At 41.0% G+C, this 20,052-nt stretch overlaps 1 long non-coding RNA gene and 2 other non-coding genes across 10 annotated transcripts; all 3 read right to left on the reverse strand.

Moving 5' to 3' along the window:
- Positions 1-8,722: 8,722 nt before the first annotated feature.
- Positions 8,723-19,307, reverse strand: LOC104664647. 8 transcript variants are annotated; one of them, XR_748311.2, is made up of 4 exons: positions 18,744-19,307; positions 14,030-14,463; positions 12,458-12,539; positions 8,723-9,536 (listed from the first exon to the last, which is right to left on the reverse strand). It is a non-coding gene; the product is annotated as an uncharacterized LOC104664647 (long non-coding RNA). The 8 variants fall into 8 exon arrangements; XR_004057482.1 differs by having other exon boundaries at positions 18,715-19,307; XR_004057484.1 differs by lacking the exon at positions 8,723-9,536 and adding an exon at positions 10,290-10,330.
- LOC115892168 lies at positions 12,607-12,738 on the reverse strand. The gene has a single exon (XR_004052049.1). It is a non-coding gene; the product is annotated as a small nucleolar RNA SNORA63 (small nucleolar RNA).
- Positions 13,797-13,975, reverse strand: LOC115892275. The gene has a single exon (XR_004052174.1). It is a non-coding gene; the product is annotated as a small nucleolar RNA SNORA81 (small nucleolar RNA).
- Positions 19,308-20,052: the final 745 nt, after the last annotated feature.

The raw sequence follows: 20,052 nt of genomic DNA on the forward strand, positions 1-20,052 counted from the left end.
TAGTCCTAGCTACTCAGGAGGCTGAGGCAGGGGAATTGCTTGGACCCAGGAGACAGAGGTTGCAGTGGACCGAGCTCACTGCACCACTGCACTCCAGCCTGGGCTACAGAGTGAGACTCTGTCTTACAAAAAAAAAAAAAAAAAAAAAGAAGAGTGTGCAGAGGATAGCAGAGGGTCACGTTTAATGGCATGCGAAAGGAGGCTTGGGAGTTAGAGAGGTGGGAGGAAGAAAGAGGGAATGGGGCCCTTGGAAGGGGAAATGTGGAGGAGGAAGGAGTGCCTTGTGCTACAAAGTTCAAGAAAGTACCAAAGGTGTCCTTGAAAGGAGATAATGAATGATCCCCACCCTTGCTAAATAAAATCCACATTAATTAGCAGGGTACTATAGGCTAAATATTTGTGCCCCACCCCCCACCCCACACATTCACATACTGAAATCCTAACCTCCACTGTGATGTGATTGGGATGTGGAGACTTTGGGAGGTGATTATGTATAAGGGTGGAGCCCTCATAAATTAGATTAGTTACCTTAGGAAAAAATACCTTGGAGAGCTCCCTTGTCCTTTCTGCCATAGAGGACAGGGGAGAAAATGTCCATCTGTGAGGAAGTCAGACATAGAATCTGCCAGTGCCTTGATCTTGAACTTCCCGGCCCAGATGAACTAAGAAATTGCGACCAAGAAGTGGGGATGTTGCTGTAACAAATATCTGAAAATGTAGAAGCAGTTTTGGATCTGGGTAAGGGGGAGGGGCTGGAAGAGTTTTGCAGTACCTGCTAGAAAAAGCTGATATTGATGTAATGTAATGTCAATGTAATGTCACAGGTAGACTAATGGTTGGCCTGCGTTGGTGGAACGAGCCATTGGATATTTGAGTCCAGGAAGGTTAGGAAGGCATCCCCTCAAGAGAATAAAACTGTCCCAGAGGCAACATCATCTTCTGGTTGGGGCTTATCATAAGTCTATTCAGTGCTGTGGGTGATATTCTCCTTTGATGCTCTGTTCCATTTCAGAGTGCAGTGGTTGGCAGTGATCATCAGAGGTTTGGTGCAATGAGGTGCTAAGCTATCTGGCTACATCAGGTGTAAAGTGGGCAGCAGAAAGAATTTTACCAGCATGGCTATGTCTTATCTTGGAAAGTTCATAGGACAAAATATTGGAGATAATCAAACTTCCTGAGTAGAAAGAGAAAACATAATGTAACGTTCTGTTACATCAGGGAGCAACTAACAAGATTCTTGACTCTGAGCCTTTTAGAGTTCAGTACATGCTGCAAAGAGGTTGGATTTGTCTTTCCACTGACAATTTTTATTTTAAAAAAGGAAAAGCAGTTTCATACTAAGTTTGCTTTTTTTTCTAACAGTTGAGGCTTGAAAGCATGATGCAGCTGGAAACGTTATTAAAATGTATTTTATGGTATGCATATGTATGCATATACTTACATAATGTCTATATATCCCAAATTAATAAAAATGTTTGTGTTCATAAACATATGTAATGGAGACCTTTGCATCATTTTGATCTATAGAACATAGACAAATGTTCTTAACCTACCTCAAAGTTCTATGTGTTTACTTATTATTTCTGTACATCATTTTCAGAAGAAAGGTTTGTTTCCATAATAAAAGTGAGCACTTTGGCTTATGTAGAACTTAGAAATAATTGTTAATTTTACAACTTAATATGCACTTCATGGTGAAATTTCTCATCCTAGAGATTCGCAAGCAAGTAAAAACCAAATTCAGGCCAGTGGTGTTAACTGGTTGCTAAAATTTTATTTATTTTTATTTATAACAAGTCTTTTTCTTAAGGCCCAATTAATAGAAATGGAATCTTCATAGTTTAAGGGAAACTCAGAGATTTCTGCTCTTCTATTTATTTTATGGACTGGATAGCAAGATTTTACTTCTTGGAACTTAAGGAAGCTCCTCAGTTGTCCTTGGTCTAATGAAATCTTTTACCACTAAAAGAGTATTATTCTAATGTTATATTGAGAATAATCATTAAATACTTGACCTAATAAATGTCTAACATACATTTTATTTTGTGAATCTATTTTTTTCTTGCTGTAACGAGGACATTGTAAATCATGCGTTTGCATTAATGACTTCTTCTTCTTCTTTTTTTTTTTTTTGAGAAGGAGTCTTGCTCTGTTGCCCAGGCTGGAGTGCAGTGGTGTGATTTCGGCTCACTACAACTTCTGCTTCCTGGGTTCAAGCAATTCTTCTGCCTCTGTCTCCTGAGTAGCCAGGACTACAGGTGTGTGCCACCATGCTTGGCTAATTTTTGAATTTTTAGTAGAGATGGGGTTTCACCATATCGGTCAGGCTGGTCTCTCGAACTCCTGACCTCGTGATCCGCCCACCTTGGCCTCCCAAAGTGCTGGGATTACAGGCGTGAGCCACTAAGCCTGGCCAATGACTTCTTTTAAACAAAGAAATACATATAATTTCAAACTAAACCAACCTATAAACCACTGTAGGCATCTGCAGATTGTATTAGAGGTACTATAAACTCTGTTGGAGTCTTTGAAACCATTCTTCCCTTGTCTTGAAGAGTGGTGCACATTCTTAGCCAAATAGCTCTATGGTCCCATCCTATAAAATCCAAGATGCCTGACAGCCTTCCTTCGTTTCTTCTCATCTCCTTCTCCTTCAGTTCAACTGGCAGAGTTTTTCTCACAACTGATTATTTATCACAACTCATTCATAAAATTCATTATTCATAATTAATAAAATTAATTATTTTATGAATGTATTTGTACATTGTTAAAACATTTTAAGATGTTTTGTTTACTGTAGTCATGCCTTCGAAGGTACATAACTTTATGTTTGTATAAAGCTATATTGTTTACAAAGCAAAAAAGAAAAAAGGAAAAGAAAAAGCTGATAGTCCCATTAAGTGACTGGTAAAGGTGATTCTGGTGAGGGCTCAAAAGGAAGCAAGGATTGCTGGAGAGACGGCCTCCATCTTCTTATAGATACCTAGGTGATATGGTTTGGCTCTGTGTCCCCATCCAAATCTCTTGTTTAATTGTAATTTCCAGTGTTGGGGGAGGGACCTGGTGGGAGGTAGTTGGATCATGGGGGTAGTTTCCCCCTTGCCGTTCTAGTGATAGTGAGTGAGTTCTCATGAGATCTGATGGTTTAAAAGTGTGTGGCACCACGTACACCATGGAATACTATGCAGCCATAAAAAAGGATGAGTTTGTGTCCTTTGTAGGGACATGGATGCAGCTGGAAACCATCATTCTCAGCAAAGTATCGCAAGAACAGAAAACCAAACACCGCATGTTCTCACTCATAGGTGGGAACTGAACAATGAGATCTCTTGGACTCGGGAAGGGGAACATCACACACGGGGGCCTATTATGGGGAGGGGAGAGGGGGGAGGGATTGCATTGGGAGTTATACCTGATGTAAATGATGAGTTGATGGGTGCTGACGAGTTGATGGGTGCAGCACACCAACATGGCACAAGTATACATATGTAACAAACCTGCACGTTGTGCACATGTACCCTAGAACTTAAAGTATAAAAAAAAAAGTGTGTGGCACTTCCCCCTTCACTCCTCTCCTGTTGCCATGTGAAGATGTGCTTGCTTCCCCTCCCACTTCCACCATGATTGTAAGTTTCCTGAGGCCTGTACAGCCTGCATAACTGTGAGTCAATTAAATCTCTTTTCTTTATTAACTACCCAGTCTCAGGTAGTTATTTATATCAAAGTGTGAATGGGCTAATGCACTAGATAAACATGAACAAATTTTTGGTAGAAATATGGATGGCGCAGGTCATTCTGGTGAGGTATCAAATGGAAATGAGAAACATGTTACTGCAAACTTGAGGAAAGGTGGTCTGTAGTATAAAGTGACAAAGAACTGGACTGAATTGGGTTCAGGTTCTACTGTTTTGTGGAACGTAGAACTTGAGAGCAATGAAACTGGATATTTGACTGAGGAAATCTATAGGCAAAGTGTTGAAGGTGTGGACTGGCTCCTCCTGACTACTTATAGTAAAATGCCAGAAGAGAGAAATGACTTAAAGACAGAATTCTTAAGCAAAAAGCAAGCAGAATTTAAACAGCTGAAATATTCCCAGCTATCCATATTGCAAAAAATGAGAAATGCCAAGCAACCATTTGAGGGGGAGATTAGAATGGAAGTGAATCATGAATTTAATTAGTCACACCAGGAGAAAATTGACTAATTCAACTGTCAATTAGCAGTTGAACTGACACCTAAGAAGAGTGTGTGGAGGGGAAGGAGATGGGAAGTAACGAAGGAAGGCTGTCAGACTTCTTGGATAGCCAAATGGGACCATTTGGCTAAGAATGTGCACTATTCTTCAAGACAAGGGAAGAATGGTCCCAAAGGCAATTCAGGGACCATTAGAGCTGCCTTCTTGGTCTCAAAAGGGGGATCATTGGCTTGGTTTTTTTTTTTTTTTTTTGAGATGGAATCTCACTCTGCCGCCCAGGCTGGAGTGTGCAGTGGCCGGATCTGCTCACTGCAAGCTCCGCCTCCTGGGTTTACCCCATTCTCCTGCCTCAGCCTCCCAAGTAGCTGGGGCCATAGGCGCCCACCACGTCGCCCGGCTAGTTTTTTGTATTTTTTAGTAGAGACGGGGTTTCACTGTGTTAGCCAGGATGGTCTCGATCTCCTGACCTCGTGATCCACCCGTCTCGGCCTCCCGAAGTGCTGGGATTACAGGCTTGAGCCACCGCACCCGGCCTGGCTTACTTTTGATAGGCCAGATTGCCTCTGTCCAAACCTGTGCCAGCTACCTAGTGGTCTGGGGACACAATCCCTGCCAAGTAGAGTTGTGAGGGCAGAACCACCACCTCAGTGGAACTGAATGGCAAGACCTTCTCCCCAGTGGACCTGGAGGGCAGAGCATCAAGCCAAAGAGAATTATTCTTGAGCCTAAAATTTCATAGAGTTTGCCTTACAGTTTGGACATCCTTGAGGCCTGTTATAACTTTCCTCTTTCCTATTCCTCTTTTTGGAATGGAGATGTCCATCCTATGCCTGTCCTATTATTGTATTTTGGAAGCACATAGCTTGTTTCAAGGTTTTGCAGGTTCACAGTTAGAAAGCAATTTGCCTCAGCATGAATTGTACTTTGAGTCTCTCCCATATCTGATCTAGCTATTTAGATAGGACTTTAGATTTTAGACTATAGAGTTGATCTTAAGATCATACTATGGAATGAGTTAAGATTTTGGGGGCTGTTAGGATGTAATTAATATATTTTGCATGTGAGAAGGACATGAATTTGGTGTGGCCAGGGGTGGAATGCTGTAGCCTGAATGCTTGTTTCCCCTGACCCTCCGAATTCATATGTTAAAATTCTAACCCTCAGTGTGAGGGTTATTAGGAGGTGGGACTTTGGGGGGATGATTAGGTCATGAGGGTTGTACCCTAATGAGTGTGATCAGTGCCCTTATAAAAGAGACCCTGGAGAGCTCCCTTGTCCCTTTCATTATGCAAGAACACAGGAAGAAGGTGGCCATCTATGAACCAGGAAGTGGGTCTTCACCAGACACCAAATCTGCTAGTGACTTGATCCTAGACTTCTCAGCCTCCAGAACTGTAAGAATAAATATCTATTGTTTGTAAGCCATCCAGTCTATGGAAATCTGTTATAGTAGCCCAAACACACTAAGACACAGGGCTATAAAGCCTACTTAGTAAATTATGTAGTTATACCTTTTCCTAATACAACATGTTAGGGTTTGTTTGCTGGTTTTGTTTAATTTTGATTTTTTTTTTTTGCTTGTTGGTTTTTTGAGGCAGAGTTTCGCTCTTCTTGCCCAGGATGGAGTGGCTCACCGCAACCTCTGCCTCCTGGGTTCAAGCGATTCTCCTGCCTCACCCTCCTGAGTAGCTGGGATTACAGGGACCCACCACCACGGCTGATTAATTTTTTATTTTTAGTGGAAACAGGGTTTCTCCATGTTGGTCAGGCTGGTCTCAAACTCCCGACCTCAGGTGATCCACCTGCCTTGGCCTCCCAAAGTGCTGGGATGACAGGCAAGAGCCACCATGCCTGGCCTGTTTTGATTTTTTGTCTCATCTTTATGCAGCTCTCTCCACCTGTCTCCTATACTTTGTAGGGAATGGACTTCAGGGTAGATGCCATTTCCTGCAGCTTATTCATTGGATCTCCTTTTGCACATTTATTGACTGAAAGCAGTGATAACTTTTAATTGATATGATACTTCCAAGGAGTCTAGCATTTACCTTGCCACAGCAGCAGTTTTATGGTGAAGAAAATGGCAGGCATTAATACTGGGACTGAGAAAGGACAGGGGCTCTTTCCCGAAATTCATTAACATATTATTTTCTAGGCGATACTATTTGGTAAAACATTCATTGCATGTCAGACAAGTTCTTTTAACAAATTATAAACTGTGGTCAAGACAAAGCTTGATCATTTTTTTTTTTTTTTTTGAGATGGAGTCTCGCTCTGTAGCCCAGGCTGGAGTACAGTGGTGCGATCTCGGCTCACTGCAAACTCTGCCTCCCCAGTTCAAGCAATTCTCCTGCCTTGGCCTCCCAAGTAGCTGGTACTGCAGATGTGAGCCACCACACCTGGCTAATTTTTGTATTTTTAGTAGAGATGGGGTTTCACCATGTTAGCCACGTTGGTCTTGAACTGCTGACCTCAAGTGATCCACCCGCCTCAACCTCCCAAAGTGTTGGGATTACAGGTGTGAGCCACCACGCCTGGCCCTTGATAAATAATTTGAGGGGGAAAAAATAAGAATCTGATGTCTGTCATCAAAACATGACACCATCAAATGCTGGAGAGGTGTGCAGCAACGGGACTCTGGTCCACTGCTTGTGGGAATGTAACAGCACAGCCAAGCTGGAGGACAGTTTGGCAGTTTCTTATAAAATGAAGCGTATTCTTACCATATGATCCAGCCATCACACTCCTTGGTTTTTACCCACTGGAGCCGAAAAGTTATGTCTGCACAAAAACCTGTGCGTTGATGTTTATAGCAGCTTTATTCATAATTGCCAAAGCTTGGAAGCAACACAGATGTCTTTCAGTAGGCAAATGGATAGACTGTAGTACATTCAAGCAATGCAGTATTATTCAATGTTAAAAAGAAATGAGCTTTGAAGTTATGAAAAGACATGGAGGAAGCTTAAGCGATATAAGTGAAAAATGCCAATCTGAAAAGGCTCTATACTGTAGGATTCCAACTATAAGACATTCTGGAAAAGGGAAAACCACAGAGACAGTAAAAAGATCGGTGGTCAGCCGGGCGCACTGGCTCATGCCTGTAATCCCATCACTTTGGGAGGCTGAGGCGGATGGATCACGAGGTCAGAAGATCGAGACCATCCTGGCTAACATGGTGAAACCCTGTCCTTACTAAAAATACAAAAATTAGCCGGGCATGGTGGCGGGCACCTGTAGTCCCAGCTACTTGGGAGGCTGAGGCAGAAGAATCGCTTGAACCTGGGAGGCGGAGCTTGCAGTGAGCCGAGATCATGCCACGGCACTCCAGCCTGGGTGACAGAGCGAGACTCCATCTCAAAAAAAAAAAAAAAAACAAAAAAACAAAAAAAGAAAATATCAGTGGTTGCCAGGGGTTGTGGGGAGGGATGAAATCGGTAGAGCAGAGGATTTTCAAGGCAGTGAAAATACTCTGTATGATGCTATAATGGTGGACAAATGTCATCATAAATTTCTCTAAACCCATAGAATGTACAACACCAAGAATGAACCCTAAACTATGACTTTGAGTGATAATGATGTGTTAATAGAGGTTCAGTGATTGTAACTCATGTACCATTCTGGTGTGGGATGTTGAAGTGTGGGAGACCGTGGGTGTGTGAGAACAGGGAGTGTATGGGAACTCTTTGTACTTTCTGCTCAGTGTTTCTGTTGGCCTGAAATGGCTCTAAATAATAAAAGTCTATTTTTTTTTTTAAAAAGATAACATTCGATGTCCATTTTTTCTGTTATAGTACCCATTATATACACTCCATGTTATTGCTATGGAAAAAAAACTTTACTGATTAATATTAGTCCATTAACATAGAAAACCTTACTGTTATGTAACTACTTTGCGCCTACCAGAAAATTTTTGCCACACCAGAAGAGGGAGAAATCTCATGTTCAAATGCTTCCTTTTTCTCATAAGCAGCAGACAATGTTTGGCAGATGGTGCTAATGAACAACCTCACTGATCAGTCTTTGTGCTACTGCCAAGCGGCAGCTAACTTGGAACTTTAGTTGTTGTTGTTGTTTTAAGACAAAGTGTTGCTCTGTCACCCAGGCTTGGAGTGCTGTGGTGTGGTCTTGGCTCACTGCAACTTCTGCCTCCCAGGTTGAAGTGATGCTCCTGCCTCAGCCTCCCAAGTAGCTGGGATTACAGGCACGCACCACCATACCGGCTAATTTTGTATTTTTAGTAGACATGTTGGTCAGGCTGGTCTCGAACTCCTGACCTCAAGTGATCTGCCTGCCTGGGCCACCCAAAGTGCTGGGATTACAGACATGAGCCTCCATGCCTGGCCTGTGAGCCACCACACCCAGCCCAATTTGGAACTATTAAACCTTTTTATAAAAAGCCACATTTGTGTGTAATTTTGTAACTGGAATAAAATATTTACTATAGAATACTATTTCATTTCATCTTCTTCCTTTGAAAATATGGAGTTATGGCAAAAAGTATGATTTTTAAGGAATAAGGACCAAATCACTTTAAAGAAAGAATACTTTATTGTAATTTATTGAACCTTTAATACACAATATGGCAAGTTTTCTGGGATTTAACTCTAGGACATGATTGCTGCTGGTATTTAGCAGAAGGCTCCGGTTCACATCTAGCACTAATAAAATGCTTTTCTGAATAAAAATATAACACCAAACAAAATGAATTCAAATATTTTCTTTAAAAAATTATTTTAAAGTTTGTTCTATTCAGCCTAACACAATAAAGGGAGACACCATGGTTTAACATAGTTAGCTGATTTTATACACCACATATCTTTAAGTCCACTTAATAATAAAATAAGTATATTATTAAGTGATAGAGAACACTCAATATAGCGATTTTTACAGAAGTAGGAAATAAATTTTTTTTTTTTGAGACAGAGTCTTGAGGAAATACATTTCTAAGAAGGATTTTTACAGACACTCATCTTTCATACCCAACCACAGGGTCTAACTCTAAAGAGGACAAAACCAATTACTTTGCTCCCAAGAGCTCATGACTAGTGACAGTGTGAATCTATGCTATCAAAACCTGTGTTTCTCATCTGTTATGAGTACTTAGGCGAGATTCAAATATTCTCAAGGAAAGAAACACAGTACGCGTTGTGATCACCTGCTCAGCAACAGTCAGCACTGCATCCCAAACGATCTCATCCCAGGAATTACATGAGGCCAGCTGTGTACACCGGCATTTCCCCCACTGTAGTACTGCAGAAGGTCTCAGTGTCACAAAGAATCCTTTTGTCTTCTTTAATATTTATGGTCACAGCTGTCTTCCCAAGTTGACCCCTACTGCCAGTTCTGAACAAAAGAAAAAATATGAATCAGAATATTATTCAGCAAGTATTACATGAACTACTGAACAATCTGAGCTACTAGTTAATCATCAGTGGCTGTTTATTTGCCAGAATTATATGTAGAGTGCTTCTAAATGGAACACAAGATACTGATCAAAGTATCTAGAGAAAAAGAAAAGGTTTTCTTGCAAAGTTAGTACAAAAGGAGTTAAGGCTCATCTGGCTGCGAAATGAACATTATTACTTATAAAGAGGGTGAAAATATTGGGTTTAGGGTAGTAAAATTAAAGCCCCTACCAAAGTGGGCCAGCCAAGAGTGGGTGTCATGTCAGTCTAGGACAGATGTGAACAGGCACAAAACAAAAGGAACAGTTATGAATCCATTCTGATACACTTTCAGAATTAACTAGATGCCAGCTCTGAAATGTTCACTGTTGTTTACGACTATGCTGTCCAATAAACAGTCACTAGCCACATATGGCTACTTAAATTTAAATTAATTAAAATTAATTGAAATAGGCTGGGCACGGTGGCTCATGCCTGTAATTCCGGCACTGTGGGAGGCCAAGGCGGGTAGATCACTTGAGGTCAGGAGTTCAAGAATGGCCTGGCCAATATGGTGAAACCCTGTCTCTACTAAAAATATGAAAATTAGCCAGGAGTGGTGGTGGGCACCTGTAATCCCAGCTACTCGGGAGGTTGAGGCAGGAGAATCGTTTGAATCCAGGAGGCGGAGGTTGTAGTGAGCCGGGATTGCGCCACTGCACTCCCGCTTGGGTGACAAGAACAAAACTCCATCTCAAAAAAAAAAAAAAAAAAGTTGCATTAAGTGCATTCCAATAGTCACATGCTATCTGCCACCCCTGTATTAGACAGTACAAATAGAGAACATTTCCATCACCACAGAAAGTTCTATTGGGTAGTTCTATTGGGAAACTTTTACCAGTAGAGGGAAATCTTGAAAAAATGTATTCTGGTAACCCATATTTATCACTCCTTTCTGCTCAGTGCATGTCACAGACTCTAACACAAATGACCAAAATATGTTTGCCACTACAGTTCTCTACTAAAATGGATCACACAACCAATCAAAAGTGTTCTTGCTGTAGGAACTTAAAATATCAAATAATCAGAACAAGAGAAAAACACATATGGAAATACTGATTCCTTCTTTATCCAAATGACCTGCTGTTTCACTTATAAATCTATGTCCGAAATCAGGCCCATGTCATTTCTGACCACCACTTGTCACCTACTCCTATGAACTACTACATTAAAAAAAATACAGTAACTCATTTTTATTGGTAACAAGGCATAGTTCAATTTATTTAGTGACAAAGTCAATATAACTAGGCTAGGATCAATATAACCTGTGACCAGAAAATGCTGAGAAAATTCCAATTATAGAGGAATCATCAAGAAAGCACAAGCTATGAGCAAACATGACTTTAAGACAGACTCATAGGTGAGTTAAAGACAACCACATCTAATAGCATCATTGATTTTTCCCTGAAATATCAACGGTATATAAAGTCCAAAATCTGAGCAACATTTCACATTTGCTTTCCACTGTGTTCTGTCCAACCATGAGTCCTCCCAGGTACAATTTAAATATCATGTTACAAGGTGATAAAATTATTATCCTGATACATTTGCCTGGCTGACAAAATCACCTTGAAAAACAATACAGTCATGCGCTGGATAATGACATTTTGGTCAACTACAAATTGCATATACGATGGTGATGCCATAAGATTATAATGGAGCTGAGAAATTCTTGTCACCTAATGACTTCATAGCCATCGTAAAGTTATAGCCTAGTTACTTTATTTTTATTGTTTTGTTTTGTTTTTGTGACTGACTTTCGCTCGTTGCCCAGGCTGGAGTGCAATGGCACAATCTTGGCTCACTGCAACCTCCGCCTCAAGCGATTCTCCTGCCTCAGCCTCCCAAGTAGCTGGGATTACAGGCATGCACCACCACGCCTGGCTAATTTTGTATTTTTAGTAGAGACAGGGTTTCTCCATGTTGATCAGGCTGGTCTCGAACTCCTGACCTCAGGCGATCCACCTGCCTCGGCCTCCCAAAGTGCTGGGATTACAGGTGTGAGCCACTGCGCCTGGCAATTACTTTATTTTAAAAATAAATGTAGTATAGCCTATGTGCAGAGTGTTTATATATAAAGTCTACTGTAGTATACAGTAACGTTCTAGCCATTCACATCCACTCACCACTCACTCACTGACTCACGCAGAGCAACTTCCAGTCCTGCAAGCCTCACCCCTGTAAGTGCCCTATACAAGGGTGCTGTTTTTGTATAGGGCACATCATTTATGTGCCCTATACAAGGGTACATCATTTATGATGTATTTTTACTCTAACTTGTCTATGTCTAGATATACAGATACCATTGTGCTACAACTGCCTACAGTACTCAGTACAGAGGAGCAACAGGCTATACCACATAGCCTAGGTTTGCAGTAGGCTACACCATCTACATTTGTGTAAGTACGCTCTGTGATCTCTCAGAACACATCCCAGTTGTTTAGTGACACGTAACTGTGTATGAATTTATTTCACTAGAATAAAAACAAGGAATTCAAAGATGTCAAATAATCAAATGAGAATACAGTTTTCACAAGCAGTGGGCAGATCACAGTTGATGATCAGTACACACACTATTAAACATAAAAATCAAGAACCTCAGATATGATAGTATATATTTAAATTATGTTGCAAAAAGCAACTGCTGCACACTCTTCTAGGCCACAAGAGTAATAACCTATATATAACAGCACAGTTCACTGTGGAGTGTGATCTTCACGCCCCTACAACTTCAGCTGGCAAAGTCTACTATAAACTTTCCCCCTAAACCAACTTTTGCTAGATAGATACTGTCATTAAATAAGGAATTAGAATACTTACCAACAAGTCAGTAGCACTCAAAATATGGTTTGTCCTTTATCTGAATTCCCTCCTGACAATGTTTTCTTCCTTCTGTCACTACCTGCAAAACACCACCAACCCCTAATTCTCAAGAGTCATTTGTCAAGTCAGTACTTAAACAGGTGAACATGTATGAGACCAGACATCCCTGCAGCTAGAGCACCATAGCAGACAGGGCTTGAAAGGTAACAGTTTTATTTTGAGCAGGGGTCAACGACAATGCAGCACTTCACAGCTACAATGTTAACTAGATCCTGCCTCAGTTTACTAAGAAAATACAGTGGACCCTTGAAGGAAACGGGTCTGAACTGTGCAGGACCACTTATTAAGTGGCTTCTCTTCTGCCCCTGCCACCCTTTAGACAGCAAGACCAACCCTCCTCTCTCTCCTCCTCCTTAGCCTACTTGACATGAACATGAGGAAGATGAAGGCCTTTATGGTGATCCACTTCCACCTAATGAAGAGTAAATGTATTTTCTCTTCCTTATAGTTTTCTTAATAACATTTTCTTCTCTCTAGCTTACTTTATTATAAGAATACAGTATATCATACATATAACATACAAAATATGTGTTTAATCGACTGTTATTAGTAGGGCTTCTGGTCAACATTAAGCTGTTAGTAGTAAAGTTTTTGGGGAGTCAAAAATTATCTGCAGATTTTCGACTGTATCGGGGCTGGTGCCCCTAATCAGGTTGTTCAAGGCTCAACTACAATCAGATATTAATAGCATCCTAATTAGCAATACTAGGGAAGAGCAGCTCTTACCACACCAGAAACTGGCATGCTTTTTCTTAGAAGCCAGGATACTTTTCACTCTGTGTTCTATAAGGAACAACCTGACTGGTCAATCTCTCGTCATAAAGAGCATACAATTTCTTTCCTTACAGTATTTCCAAGAGGAAAATGTTAATTCATGTCAGAGTTGGAATAAAAAGCCATTTGATTTCTACACCTCATCCCTACCACTGGAAGAGAATAGTTATTCATTGATTTTACTAATTCTGCCTAAATATAGATATTACTGTACCAGATCTTAGAATAAAGTACCCTGTCTTAAAAAAGAGGTTCAACTCAGGCTGGGCACAGTGGCTCACGCCTGTAATCCCAGCACTTTGGGAGGCCAAGGTGGGCTGATCAGCTGAGTTTAGGAGTTCGAGGCCAGCCTGGCCAACATGGTGAAACCCTATCTCTACTAAAAATACAAAAAATTAGCCAGGCATGGTGGTGGGCACCTGTGATCCCAGCTACTCGGGAGGCTGAGGCAGGAGAATCACTTGAACCTGGGAGGTGGAGACTGCAGTGAGCTGAGATCGCGCCACTACACTCCAGCCTGGGTGACAGAGTGAGACTCCATCTAAAAAAAAAGGTTCAACTCAATTTTTCTATCTGGTACAGTTCTTTTTTCTTCTTGGGTTTTCTCTGATAGCTTTATTACAAATGCTAAGACATGATACTAGTTTCTGGAATTTTAGTAGAGAGCTTAAACAAGAAGGTAAATTTTAAATCCCTGGCTATGGTTTTTATGTATATCAATTAGAAAAATATTACCCTCTTTCAAAATTATTGTAAAACATTGACTCCTTCAAGGGCCAATTCTTCCTTCTTCACCAGAATGTGAAATATATGTCATGAACTTCTTGGTAATTTCCAACATATTAATATTGAGGCAGAAAGCAACAAAATCTTTAAAAAGAGACAATAACTGACCAGGCTAAGTGGTTCACGCCTGTAATCCCAGCACTTTAGAAGGCCGAGGCAGGAAGATCACTTGAGGTCAGAAGTTCGAGACCAGCCTGGCCAACAAGGCAAAACCAGGTCTCTACCAAAAATACAAAAATTAGCTGGGCATGGTAGCACACGCCTGTACTCCCAGCTACTACTCGGGAGGCTGAGGCAAGATAATCGCTTGAATCTGAGTGGCGGAGATTGTAGTGATCTCAGATAGTGCTACTGCACTCCAGCCTGGGCGATGAAGTGAGACTCTGAAAAAAAAAAAAAAAAGGACAATGACTAATTATGTTGATAAATCAATTAAGCAGATGTAATAGTTTCATAACAATACTTAGAGAAATGATGTTTGAGACCAAGCGTCCATGTCTTACTACAGAACTGAGTGAGACAGAGATTGTGGGAAACAATTGCTTTGAGCAGGGGACAAGGACAACGTAGCACTTCACAGCTATGTTGTAACAATGAATCCAACCTGCCAGCTGGAGAAAACTCATGTGCACAAGAGTACTTGTATTTAATTTCTAGTAAATCTCATGGATTTGATCCTTAATTCCTTGGTTCAACATTTTTATCTGCTTCATCCAAAACAACCTGATCCTTTTGAAAAGGTGGAAAAAAATGTTTCACTTAAGTGTGAGTTGGACCTTGTGATTTCCTTCCTAATAGTACAGTGTGGAAGGAGGGTGGAAGAGTACCTTTCCAGCATAGAACCCTTTCCAGTGCTACCTCAGCCACATAATTAAGGTCAACAGCAACCATCATAACTCTCAATCTGATGTGATGAGAATCACACGTTAGGCCGGGTGCGGTGGCTCATGCCTGTAATCCCAGTGCTTTGGGAGGCCGAGGCAGGCGGATCACCTGAGGTCGGGAGTTCGAGACCAGCCTGACCAACATGGAGAAACCCCGCACTAAAATTACAAAATTAGCCAGGCATGGTGGCACATGCCTGTAATCCCAGCTACTTGGGAGGCTGAGGCAGGAGAATTGCTTGAACCTACGAGGTGGAGGTTGCAGTGAGCCAAGATTGCACCATTGCACTCCAGCCTGGGCAACAAGAGTGAAACTCCATCTCAAAAAAAAAAAAAAAAAAAAAAAAGAGAGAGAGAATCACACTTTACATCTGTGGTCCTCTTCCCCAAAGCCCCAAATTCAAGTCTAATCCAGAGGAAAACATCAGTCAATTCTAACAGAAAGATATCCTACAAAATACCTGAATACTTCTCCTCCAAACCATCAAGGTCACCAAAAATAGGAAAAATCTGAGAAACTGTCACAGCCTAGAGGGGTCTAAAGAGACATGACAGCAAAATGGAATGTGGTATCCTGGATAAGATTCTGGAACAGAAAAAGCACTTTACATAAAAACTAAGAAAACATGAATAAATTGTGGACCTTAGTTCATAATAATCCAACAATATTGGTTGATTAATTGTATCATACTAGCTGGGTGCAGTGGCTCACGCCTGTAATCCCAGCACTTTGGGAGGCCAAGGCAGGTAGATCACGAGGTCAGGAGTTCAAGAGCAGCCTAACCAATATGGCGAAACCCTGTCTCTACTTAAAATACAAAAATTAGTTGGCCATGGTGGCACACATCTGTAGTCCCAGCTTCTCAGGAGGCTAAGGCAGGAGAATCGCTTGAACCCAGGAGGTGGAGGTTGCAGTGAGCTAAGATCGTGCCACTGCACTCCAGCCTGGGCAACAGAGAACGCCTCCATTTCAAAAAAAAAAAAAAAAAAAAAAATTGTAGCATACTAACCATAATATAATTACACCACAAATTTACCATACTAACGTAAAATGTTAATAACATATAATAGCATCCAAGGTATATGGGAACTCTTTGTACTATCTTCTCTGTAAACCTGTAACTTTTTTTCTGGAAACCTAAAGCCATTTAAAAAATAAAATAAACTCTATTTTTCAAAAGTCTTAGTATCATCTCTAGATATTCATGTGTAGCAACTTGCTTCATTAGGTTATTTTCCCTCCCATACCCTAAACATCACTAGCTAAAAAAATGTCCTAGGAAAAATCAAAATAGACATTTTCTACATTATTCTTCTGTGTTTAAGATGTATAAATAGTGAATAAGCTCTGCATTTACAGCTCCAGGACAAGTTGTTCTGATATGTATTTACTGGTTATCATTCACTTTAAAGATAATTACCTTTCCAATAGGAAACCATGACTTATATAGCCTTGATCTTAATGAAGCCTATCACTTTGTTAAAACAAGCTTTACTTCATAGCTAATATAGCAGTGAGCTTTGAAAAGATAGCATGCAGATATCACAAATGACAAAGATTCCCAACTCATAACACATCACTGCGGTTTTCATGTTGCACACTGCATTTAAACTTGACAATAGTGAACAGAAAAGGCATGGATCCTAGTCTACCCAGAAAGCAAGCTTCAGTTTGTCAATTGGTTGAGATACAGCCCTACAAAACATATCTGCAACCCTAGTTTCTGTTTAATTTGAAACAAAAACTCCCTGTATGCAAGGACAATAGTTAACAAGAAGGTTCTGAATGGATGACTTTATACTAAGTCTTAAGTATAAAGTTTTATATTTTTATAAAACCCAAAGTATCTGGGAAGTTGGGTCTCCCTGAGGGCAGACCTTAACCAGTGACTCGGCAGAGACGTACACACCAGCTTGCTGGTTCTCTGGTAAGGACAACTCCAAGGACTGACTATGCACCCTGACTTCGAGTTCAACAGGACTGAGTCACCTCGAGGGGAACAGGCTTAGAGCAGTGTGCTCTGTGGCCTTCCTTCCCTTTCTATTCTATTTCCCTATTCCCCTGAGATTTTTTCCTGGAAACTTTCTAATTATTTGCACAGGAATTCCTGTCTTAGGGTTTACTTCTGGGGCCCTAAGACATATGATATAGTAAGTATTTTTTAAACGGATGACTCTTATCTTTAAAAGCAGTATAACTTACTACTTTTTTGACATATTCTGATGTAAAAGATAAAGTCACTTTGCCACTGCTGAATGTAAACAGAGAAAATTGATTTGGAAAAGTTTTAAAATTCAAATTTAAATATGAAAGATATTCATCCTTTACCCCGTGATACATGCTAGATTATTTTCTCCCAATCCAGTGTTTTTTCAGTTGTCTTCTAACTTTATGATGTATTTGTCATGCCATTTGTTTTATGTGGTCAAATTTATCAACTTTTTATTTTACTGCTTATGGGTTTTTGAGTCATAGTTAGAAAGCCTTTTTCTTTCAGTACTTGTAATGCTTCATTTTTCACATTTAGATCCCTGATCCATTTAGACTTTATTTTTGTTATGCTATGAGGTGTAGATCTAATTTTATCTTTTTCCAGATGGCCAACCAGTTGGCCCAGCTCCGTGTATCACAAAGCCCAACTCTGCTCCAATGATATGTGGTACCACCTTTAACTTTCCATGTGCACTTGGGGTTACTTCTGGATTTTCTATTCTATTCTACTTGTCTTTTTATATTATTCACACACTAGTTCCACATCTTAATTACAGAGACTTTGTAAACTCTATAGTCATAACACCTCTATGACTGCCTTCATAACCTGTATAATACAGTTTTAATTACAGAAACTAAAGACAAAAATAACTGTAAATCAATATTGAACTCTGGCTAGTTGGTCTGTTTTTCATAGTGGTACGGGGTTAGCGATTTTGAATCAACTTTTCGTACACGATTGAGCAAAGAAGTGATTATCTTGTGGATAAGGGCAACCAGCTTTTTCACTCTCAGAAAACAGTAACAATTACAGAAAGGGTAGATCTGATTGAACCCTGAGATGATGCACTGGAAAGGAGGTAACAGTATGAACTCAGCTGTTTTTTAAACATACATGTAAATAGATATAAAACAGATATAGATGTACCTGGATTGATGTGTGTATGGATATGTGTGGGGAGAGTGCGTGTACATATATAAATATATGTATACATATGTACATACACACACATATACACATAACGTGTGTGTGCATATATACGTATATACACACATATATATACACACATAAAGTTTCCTAGTGTCTGCTGAGACAGTCTAGAAGTAATGGCATCCTAGTAGCAACGAACACAACCTACAACCCAGATAAGGCTATAAAATAACATTCTCCAAAAAAAGGAATCAGGATTCTTTGGAGAAATGTCAGATTTCAAGGCAGGAGCTAAGTACAAGATGAGCCTGGAACATCCTGTGCCCTTAAACAGGGAATGACGGGGACACGTTAAAAGGACACGGGAACCAGAAGTAAACAAATGAATAAACGGGGGAGAAAGGAAAGTGCTTCCTTACTATAAAAGAATAGAAACAGAAAAGCATTCTGTAGCTCGTGCCCTGTAGGGGCGGGGAAAGACACAGGCCTGGCTGCAGAACGACGCCCTCTGGAAGGGGGACTGGAAGCGGAATCCCCTGACAAGCGGATGCCGTCCTGTGCTCCCGCTCGAGCCTCATTCTCCCTTCAGTCCCCCGCCCCCACGCACCGATCGACCGCCGCTTTATGCCCCGTCACCTTGGTAATAGCAGCGCGCTCAGGCAGTGCCGCCACCAGTTTCTTGCAGCCGCAAGCAGCACTGACGGTGAAGAGGCTGCCGCCATGTCCCCAGGGCCCGGTCGCTTGTTCAAGTGCGGCTGCGTCTCCACTGTAGTCTACATCACCTCCTTTCTGTGTGAAAGCCTCTTGTCCTCCTCTGGCCACCGTCCAGGTCTGAACCAAGAAATGAGCCAATCCCAGCGAGGCATTCGGGTGGGGGCGTCACCGTTGAAACCACTCGGCGACAATCTGCCAATCGGGCTCGTGCCCGCGGGGTGTGGTCCCGGCCCCCGGGGACGTGGGGGTCTGCATCTACTCCCGGGCGGTGTTAGGGGCTGGGAGGATCTGCTCTGTGCCCAGCCTCCTTAGGCCCCGGGTGTCCCTATCGCTGTTTCCGCGCATGAACTGCAACGGCCCACCCTCTCGCAGGCTCCTGGGCAAGAAAGCCTGTTCTTGACCTTCGATCTTTAGAGAACTGAGGTGAAGAAAGGGGCGGGAGACTGTCGTGGGATACAAAGGAGTGGAGAATAAAGCAATGCAAAATTGTGTAACATTTTCGAAATGTTAAAAAAAAAAAAAAAAGCATGAAGAAATCCTCTTAACCGTCTCAAAACTGAAATCACTGAATATCTTAAAAATGAAAAAAAAAAAAAAAGAGAAAGCGCTGCATATTAGTACCTGTGGGATATACCAATGCAGTGCTTTTAAAAATTCAAAATAAAAGTAAATTAAATAATTTAGAAAAAAATAGCAAAGTAAACCTAAGAGAAGCAGAAAGAAGGAATTCGTAAGAATAAAAGAAGAAAAACAAAAAGTAGAAATGGGAATGGGAATACTAATAAGCAAGAGATTTGAAAAAGGCAACAATAGGGTGGTTGGCTCAAGAAAGAAAGAGGAGCACCTCAAAATACAAAATGATAAAGGAGAAATAACCATAGATACAGGAAAACTTAAAAGAATTGCATGATCAGTCAGTTCTGTGTAATTTGAAAACTTGAATGAAATGGACAAGATTCCAAGAAAATATAATTTACCAAAACATTCCAGAGATAGAAATTCTAAGTAGACCAATTACTATGGAAGAAATAGATGTTGGCCGGGCGCGGTGGCTCATGCCTGTAATCCCAGCACTTTGAGAGGCAGAGGCGGGCAGATCACCCGAGGTCAGGAGTTCGAAACCAGCCTGACCAACATAGAGAAACCCTGCCTCTACTAAAAATACAAAATTAGCCGAGCGTGGTGGCACATGCCTGTAATCCCAGCTACTCGGGAGGCTGAGGCAGGAGAA

Source organism: Rhinopithecus roxellana, chromosome 1, assembly GCF_007565055.1.
Source record: "Rhinopithecus roxellana isolate Shanxi Qingling chromosome 1, ASM756505v1, whole genome shotgun sequence".
In the NCBI taxonomy this organism is placed as follows: Eukaryota; Metazoa; Chordata; class Mammalia; order Primates; family Cercopithecidae; genus Rhinopithecus; species Rhinopithecus roxellana.